Source organism: Arachis ipaensis, chromosome B08 (genome assembly GCF_000816755.2).
Source record: "Arachis ipaensis cultivar K30076 chromosome B08, Araip1.1, whole genome shotgun sequence".
Lineage (NCBI taxonomy): Eukaryota > Viridiplantae > Streptophyta > Magnoliopsida > Fabales > Fabaceae > Arachis > Arachis ipaensis.
In genome coordinates, this window is record NC_029792.2 from 110,392,510 (window position 1) to 110,401,811 (window position 9,302).

Below are 9,302 nucleotides of genomic sequence, written 5' to 3' on the forward strand. Positions count from 1 at the left end.
TATTTCTAGCCTTGATAAGTTACATGGTTATGTAGAGAAAGAAGAGAGGATCATTTTGGTCGGATTGGAATTTTGATTTGAGTTTTAGTTCAGCAGAAATCAAGCTTTGAAGATTTGGAACTAAGAACTTTTCTCTCCTTTTCTCTCTTCCTATTTTCGGCCACAAAGTGGAAATGAGCCAGCCTTGGGGGTTTTGGGGGTGTAGGGTGAGTTGTGATTGGTTGGCTTGGAGGTGGATTAAAATAATATTAAAATATCTCAGATGTATAACTACTAAAACTAGGTGTATCGGAACACTTGTGAAAACATCTCTAAAAATTATTTTCTGAGCTACTAGCATAAATGACACTAGTAACATATTTATTATGAGAATAAAACATGTATAATGAGGCCTTAGCATTGCTAAAGTCATCAGAGAGTGCTGGTGCTAAGCTGCACCAGTAAATTGTGTACCCGGTTAAACCGGTTTTCTATTTTTAACTAAAACTGACCAGGTAACCTTATAATATTATTCAAGAAGCTTCTAATAATAATATAATGATAATATCATCCTATTATCTCTCTTCTCTCATAAATCGAGTCCGGTTTGTCAAACTGAGACTATTTAAGAAAAATCGAATTAAAACTCCTAACCGATACGGTTCAAAAACTAAGTTCTTCGCGACTGCATTATCGAGCTTGCCTCGGGAAAGGTTCTAACTTAAAGATAACATAATGACAATGAGGATTGAGATACTTGATGATATATCAAAGGTTTTCCCCTTACTGATCTTCCGGAGAAATTCGTACTTTCAGAAAAAGATCTCGCGTACTCGAAAACCGGAGTTGTTACATTCTACCCTCCTAAAAGAAAATTTTGCCCTCAAAATTTCAGTTACCTGAGAATAGATGCGGGTAATCAGCTTTCATCTTATCTTCCAGTTCCCAAGTGTGCTCTTCTTCTCCTCTTTGTCCCCAAGCTACTTTGACTAAGCGAACAGTTTTGCCTCTTAGCTGCTTATCACCTTTTTCTACGATCTGAACTGGTGATGCTTGATATGTCAAATCATTTCGTAACTGTACTGTCTCTGGTTGTAGAATGTGACTCTCGTCGGGAATATATTTCTTAAGTTGCGAGACATGAAAAACATCATGAAGGTTTGACAGATATGGAGGAAGGGCTACTTGATAAGCTACTAGACCGACTCTTTTAAGTATTTGGAAAGGTCCTATGTATCGAGGGTTAAGCTTTTTAGTCTTAAGGGCTCTACTTATTCCAGTAGTCGGGGTTACTTTAAGAAAGACATGGTCTCCCTCACTAAACTCTAAGGGTCTACGTCTATTATCGGCATAGCTCTTTTGACGGCTCTGTGCTGTCTGGATCTTCTGGCGAATCCCCTTTATCTTTTCAGTAGTTTCTTGCACTAAGTCTGGACCTAAGACACTAGCTTCTCCGTTGTCATTCCAACACAATGGTGTTTGACATCTTCTTCTGTAGAGAGCTTCATATGGTGCCATTCCGATACTTTGTTGGTAACTGTTGTTGTAGATGAACTCGACCAATGGCATATATCTATCCCAACTGCCTTGGTTATCCATCACACAAGATCTTAGCATGTCTTCCAATGTTTGGATTATCCGCTCTGATTGTCTGTCTGTTTGAGGATGGTATGCTGTACTCATATGCAATTCTGTTCCCAACGCTCTTTGGAAAGCTCCCCAGAATCTGGAAGTAAACCTCGGATCTCGATCTGAAACAATTGACGAAGGTATTCCGTGTAATCGTAAGATTTCTTGAATATATATCCGTGCCAGCCTTTCTAATGTATAATCAACTCGAATCGGAAGGAAGTGCGCTGACTTCGTCAACCTGTCCACAATTACCCAAATGGCATTATGTCCAGTTGAGGTCCTTGGCAATCCCGTGACAAAATTCATAGTGATCTGCTCCCATTTCCATTGTGGTATTTCTAAGGGTTACAGGGTTCCAGACGGTTTCTGGTGTTCCACCTTCACCTTCTGGCAGGTTATATTTTTAAGAGAGTATATTTGGTTTTAAAATTACTCTACCTTTCAATTTTATCAAAATATCTACTCATATCTATCTATATTCTTTTATAAAATCCTGATTTTAACCCTAATATCACAAATTCCTAATTTATAACCTAAATTCCTAAATCTACAATCAGAAAAGGAAAGAAAGGGCACGGGGAGCTTAAGGGGGAAACAGAAGGGAAGAAAGAAGGAAACGGAGAGCAGAGGGAGAGGGTGACGGAACAGAGAAGAAGAGGGAGAAGTGGATCGTCATCGGGGAGGGAGGAGACTGCCGCCGTCGTGAGCCATCACTACGCGCTGCCGTCGAGTACACGGACCAGAGGGAGACGCGAGCAGTGACTGAGAGGAAGCTCCGTCCTCGTCGCCGTTCCATAGTCGCTGTTGAAGCCAACCTCATTGTCGTCGAATAAGGGAAGAAAGAAGGAAACGGAGAGCAGAGGGAGAGGGTGACGGAACAGAGAAGAAGAGGGAGAAGTGGATCGTCATCGGGGAGGGAGGAGACTGCCGCCGTCGTGAGCCATCACTGCGCGCTGCCGTCGAGTACACGGACCAGAGGGAGACGCGAGCAGTGACTGAGAGGAAGCTCCGTCCTTGTCGCCGTTCCATAGTCGCTGTTGAAGCCAACCTCGTTGTCGTCGAATCGTCGCTGCTGTGCCGCCATCAAGTCTGAGTTGAGGAAAGGAGACGTGGAGTCGGCGTCGCCCAGAGAGAAACATGAATGGTGAGGCGAAGCAGAACGCATGGTGGGAAGGCTTTCCTTGCCACCGCCGCCGCTGGAATCTCTGGTTACCGCCATGATTAATGGTGAGTCAGTTAAACCCTAGCCATGAGAACCACCATCTCTGAACCTTTACTGCTCTGAAAATACCCTGTATCTACCTCTGATGTTCTTGGTTATGTTTGTTGGAGCTTGTCTCAATGGAGCCACTGGCGGGGTGTTGCTGCTGTCGGAACCACCGCGAGCGGGGTGTTGCTAGGAATCACTGCTGCCCTGCTTCCGCTATACTTAGGTTCAACATCCATTGGACTGGGTTAGCCTTTTTTCCCTTATTTCTGCTCCAATTGCACGCTCTATTCTGCCGATCTCTTATTAAACTGCTTGTTCCTGTTTTAATTCAAATTTGGCTTGTGCTCTGTTTTAAATTTCCAGAGCCGCTTCTGCTTTCGATTCTATTGAATTTCAAATGTTGGTTTCGTTGCAACCATGATCACTGTTGTGGGAGCTAACGCCGCTGCTATCTTGATTGAAACTGTCGCATAGCTAGTATTGGTTCAGCCAGCTGCCTCGCTATAATCCCGCCTCCGGGTTCTTTTAATCGCGACATCAAGGTAGGGGGTTTAAAACGATTTTAATTTAAGAATGCCTACAAGGTTTATTGAGTAACTGCAAATAGATTTAATACCTGTGAGTAATTGATTGATTATGTGAATATTGAATTGTGGCTGAAATTGTGATTGGAATGGTTGAGATTGTGATTTAGAATTGTTGATTAGTGATATTGATTGACTATGTGGATTGGAAATTGTTTGATAACCAATTGTTGTGAATTTCTGAATTTTAATGAGTTATGTCAGATTGGTTGCCGTTGAGCTGTTATTTGATATATTGTAAGGTTAATGAACTTGCTTGGTGGTTGATTTGGAATTGATTTTGAGGGATATTAAAGGGTTGAGTCTTGAACACTAAATGATTTGTTGAAAATCAGATTCTCTTGAAATTAAAAGGCAACTTTGAAAGTGATTTAGTAACTCTATAGTGACTGAAATTATAAGAATTTAAATGTTAAGTAAATTATATTAAGTGTAATTATGAAAATTCAATTTTTAAGGTTTCGTATCAACTAGAGAATTAGTTATGATTTTTCAAAGTTGAACTTTCTGATTTTTCTGTATAATTTTAAACGAAGTCAGAAACTTTGAAAAGCTATAACTACTTACGTAATGATCGGAATTGTATGAGGCCAAGCCTGGGTTAAACTTGGGAATATAAGAAACTAAACTGGTAAATTTGAGACTTTTTCATTAAGTTTATGATTTATGGCGAATTTTTGAATTGGGGACGTCAAATCTGGTTTTTTTGCAGAACGTTTAACACAGCAGCAACTTGTTTCCTCTATTGGAATTTCTCCAGTTTGAATTTTGAAATGGAACCAATTTTAAATGAAACTTTGGTCCTAATACTTTAATTTCATTAAAATTTAGAATTGTTAGAGTTGTGGTTTTAAAGATTTGGGTTTTCAAAGAAAGATGTATTATGCAGTAAAAGTCAGGCTTTGTTTTCTAAGTCAGTAACTTTGAGGTTTTATAATTTTTAATTCTGGAATGATATTGAGATGCAACTAATTGGAGGTGAAAATTGAGTATGTTTAGTATATATGATTCAAATTTCAGGGTTTTCCATGTTTTAATAAGTGAGTTATGGGACTTGGAAGAGGTTGTGTTCAATGATTTGTAAAACAAAATTCTGCAGAAAATTACCTAACTTCCAAGCTACGTAAATCCTTCATTAAAAATGGTATGACCGTGGAACCAATTGAGAAAGAAATTTGGATGAGTTATGTTTAACCACATTAATTTTGAAGGTAGTTGGATTTAATTTGGATTTTATATGAAATTTCAAATGTTGTATGGTGCTGCTGTCTTCTGGTTTTAAAACACTGCAGAACAGTCACGATTTTGCTTATATTCCCGAAGCTAGAGTCAGCAAAAAATTATAATTTTTAGTTTAATAGAAAGTTTAATCCGAGACGGTCGCATGGATATAAAGTTTGCGTAATTCCGAATTCATTTGATATTTTAAAAACAAAATGGAAATCAGGCTGCCAAGTTGTGTTGGTAATTATTTTGGATATGGAATTTAAGAAATAGATTTTCTATTATCAAATATTTTTGAGAATATATTGCTGTGGCAAATGATGAAAGAGGCTGATGAATTGTTGAGAAAGAAGGAACCCGTAAGGGTAGATAAGTCCTATTTTTAAAGGAGATTATGTCCAAATTTTTATAAAAAAATATAAGGACTTAATCAAAATAAATATTCAAGGCTTATTTAATAATAATAACTTCAATGATTCTTTTAAGAAAAGAATATTTGATTTATGAGATTGTTGGCAAGGGCGTGGGTTTAGTCCCGCTTGCGTATTTGCAATTATGAAAGAAAAAGGAAAGAGTAAAGTACTTATTGTATGATTGTCTGTTGCTAGAGGTAACCCAAGAGATATTATTTATTTGTTTGTTGCTTAATGCAACCCAAGAGATGTTTGTGTATTTATCTGTTGCCCTGAGGCAACCCAAGAGTAATTTTCCGTTCCCAAGAGTATATATTTTCTGCGAGTAGAAAGCAGAGGCTGTCTCAATAGAGCTGCTAATAATTATATGCGTATTTATTTGAACGGAAAATCGTATCCGGAAAATCGTGAACTCGTGACCGGATAAATGTCGGGAATGCAGGTGCTAACCGACACATGAGCTCATGGCCTGTACTAGGACTAGACATTCATCATATGCATCTATGTGACATTGTTTGGGTGTACATATTATAATTGGTTTGCCTAAGTGAATAATTCTGTTAACTGTTAATTGCTATATTTGATATAATTGCTCTTGATTGTGTTTGAACCTCATTACTTGTGTTTGAAATTGATTGGCTGGATTGTGGTGAATTGGGTGTTGGTTGAATTGCTTGGGCCTGAGGCCATGACTGGTTTGTGTTGGAAGTCTAGTTCTGTATAAAGTATCTGACTGGTTCAGCATAGACTTAATGAACCTATGCTTGGAGCAGGATGATCATTTATACCGCGTAGGTAACTTCTTTTATGTTATGGTCTAGTAAAGTATGAAAAATCAAACTGGTTCAGCATAGACTTAATGAACCTATGCTTGGAATAGGTTGGTCATTCATACAGTCTAGGAAACTTTTAAGAGTTTTATAAAGAAAATATGGTTCTAGGATTTTGAATAATTAACTAATGTTTTTAAAGAAGGTTAATTTTCTTTTAGATGTCTCTGAATGAAATTAACTATTTGCGCCTTATTCTTTACTTTCACGGCATTCTCGACCTCTACTGAGAACATGTGGTTTGGTTCTCACCCCCAAATTTTCCACCCTTTCAGTGACACAGGTTTGAAGATGCAACTTGAAGCTGCGAGCGATTAGTAGGTTTTCTTTATGATTTTAATTGGTCTTGTAGAGTCCCCTCGCTGATTGTCCCTTGAGAGTTTATTTCATATAGAGGGGTAGGTTTGGTATATTGTATTTGAGTTTTATTTGGTTTCTTTTGTATAAGAATTATTATCAATAATATTTATGTGATTATTATTATTTGTAAATGTTTGAATTATGACTTTAATGAATAAAAAACAAAATTTTCTGGCATTTTCTTAAAACTGAAACGCGAACTCGATACAAAGGCTCGATAATTAAGTAGTTAATACTAGAGAAGGTTATGTAATGTTCTTTCTAGTGGAAATACCCTGACTTAAGCAAGGTATTTTGCTGGACGGGACGTTACCAACTTGTAACGACCCAACTCCCAGTATGCCATGGTCATACAAGAAGCTAAGTGTTACTAACTTATCCTTCCTAATTATTATTTATTATTTAATATATGAGCCTGTTCCTTGTTAGAGCGATGCCAATTTTACGAGTGATTTTTTTTGTTGCGGATGTTCAGGTAAAATAAACAAGCATACATTGAGAGTAATAGAAAAGCGGCATAAAGAAACATAGAAATACAGCTGATAATATACATCATGTACACTATAACAAAACATGTAGCGTTTACACAAGATCAAGTCAGTTTACATCCTCGTCATCCTACGTAGCTAATATTTACACGACACTCCCAGAGCCTGGCCCATACAAAAAGCCGCTAAACTGGCGCCCAGGCTAGCCTAACCACTATATAGCTCCTAGCTCTCGGGTGTACTAACACAAGTGAGAGACTAACTAACAGATAATGTCAGACTAGAGTGTCATCAAAAGAATGCCCCTTCCGCAGTCAAGCTATATCTACACGTGGCCGTTCGGAGAATCGCCGTGAGGCTCATCCATCTCCTCATCCTGCTCTATCTCTATCTCAGGATCATCCTCCTCCTCATCATCCGCAGCTACAGCTATACCCTCAGATCCACCAGAAACACTACTGTCACTATGTACAAAACCATTCGCGAGCACAGGTCCGTTCGCGTATATAGGAGCTACCCCACCGTCTGGTAGTGCCGGCTCATCAGGCTGTGGAAAGTCGAGGATCGGCTCAGGGGGAAAATCCCACTCTGGTGGTATCACAGGTACGTAGTCATCAGCTAACTCAGGCTCATCAGGAATGATAGGCTCAGGTACCGCCTCATTCAAAGGTTGAGCTGGTATAGGGTGCCCGGGATTATCAGGAAAAGGATGTCCAGGTGCGTCAGGATGTAACCAGGATAAGGGAAAGTCGTAAGGAGCATCGGGGTCAAAATGCGGGCTAGACAGAGGATGTTGAAAAGCTCGATTAGGTAACGCATATCGTCTAATACGAGGCTCCAAACCCGTAATGAAGTAACTGTGATGTACCGGATCCTCGTAGACGTAAGGGTCCTCGAACTCATAGAAGATCACGCCCGTCTCCATCTAAGGGGGGAGGAAGGGGGAGAAGGGGTAAGAACTGGGGAGTTCTTAGTAGGGTTGGGGTTATTAGTTACGTTCATTTATTTGATTCCGATTAGCAGATAGATATTAGAATACAGTAAAGTAGTAAACAGTAGTTAAAATAGATAGGAAAATAGAAAACAGAACACAAACAGAAGAACACAAGGAAATAAAGCACATACATAACACTCAAGCAGACAAACATAAAGAAATAGTTCACTCACAAGAAGGAAAGCAACAGAGAATGATGCACAGACAAGAATGATACATGTCTAGCCCTATTACAGGCCATGAGCTCATGTGTTGGTTAGCACCTGCATTCCCGACATTTATCCGGTCACGAGTTCACGATTTCCCGGATACGATCTTCCGTTCAAATAAATGCGCATATAATTATTAGCAGCTCTATTGAGACAGCCTCTGCTTTCTACTCGCAGGAAATATACTCTTGGGAACGGAAACAACTCAAGGACTAACTATGTTGCCCTAGTTTGTTTGCTAGTCTCTGTCTGTTTTCCTGTCATTAAAATCTTACAGACTTTTTCTTCGATTTTTATCTTTTCTTAAACTTTTATCTTTTATTTATCTTTGCCTCACTAATATGTTCTTACCACTCCCTAAGTGTTTTATGAAGTTAATTATGAGATTCTGCACTTAAAGTTGTCTTTCTAAAACTTTTACAGAAAACTACCTTTTTCGCATTATTTTATTATTTTTATTAAAATATTATTTTTAATTAAATATTATTATTTAATATTTTATTATTATTTATTATTTTATTAATATATTTTCGAAAATTAACTTTACTTTAACCTTTAACCTTTAAAATTCACTTTTTACTACCCGTAACTTTTAATATTTCTACTTTTACTACCCTAACTTTCAGAAATTACCAAATAACCCCTCAAACACCAAAATAATTACTTCCTTGCCCTTTTATGAATAAAAAAGGTGTTCTTCATTGTTCTTCACCACACTCAAAGTGTCCTTCATGTTCTTCATAAATTCTTCAGATTCTTTCTCTGTTTTTACCCGTTTTTCAGTCTTTTCAGCAACCGATTTTTTCTATAATTCATAATAAAATTGCAGCCACTAAAACTTCATCTTTTTTACATGATTTCAACATAAATTGAATCTCAATTTAAGCTTAGGTTTTCGTTTTTCCAGCTGCCCAAGAACATGAACTTTAAAGCTTGAATTTCATCAAATTTCATCAAAATTTCACCAAATTTTCACCAAAAATCAATCATATATGCAACCAATTTTTAGCACAGCCAAATTATACAACATTCACACATCTCAAACACAAATAATCAAGATTAATTGCGTGGCACCCTACCTGGTCTTGCTGCTCCTAATTCAATCAAACTTTCAGGTGGTCCTTAAGCACTTTTTCCTCCTAAATCACATCAAGAAAACACATATTTAAGCATGTTTCCTTGAAACCGAATCAAAAGAGAGATGGTGCAGCCAACTCACCTTGATTCCAGCCTTGATAAGTCATATGATCATGTAGAGAAAGAAGAGAGGATCATTTTGGTCGGATTGGAATTTTGATTTGAGTTTTAGTTCAGCAGAAATCAAGCTTTGAAGATTTGGAACTAAGAACTTTTCTCTCTTTTTCTCTCTACCTATTTTC

The 9,302-nt window shown here is 37.9% G+C and overlaps 1 long non-coding RNA gene across 1 annotated transcript; it reads left to right on the top strand.

Annotated features, from left to right (window-relative positions):
• LOC107613992 lies at window positions 2,838-6,355 on the top strand. The gene is made up of 3 exons (XR_001614242.2): window positions 2,838-3,065; window positions 3,185-3,363; window positions 6,148-6,355. It is a non-coding gene; the product is annotated as an uncharacterized LOC107613992 (long non-coding RNA).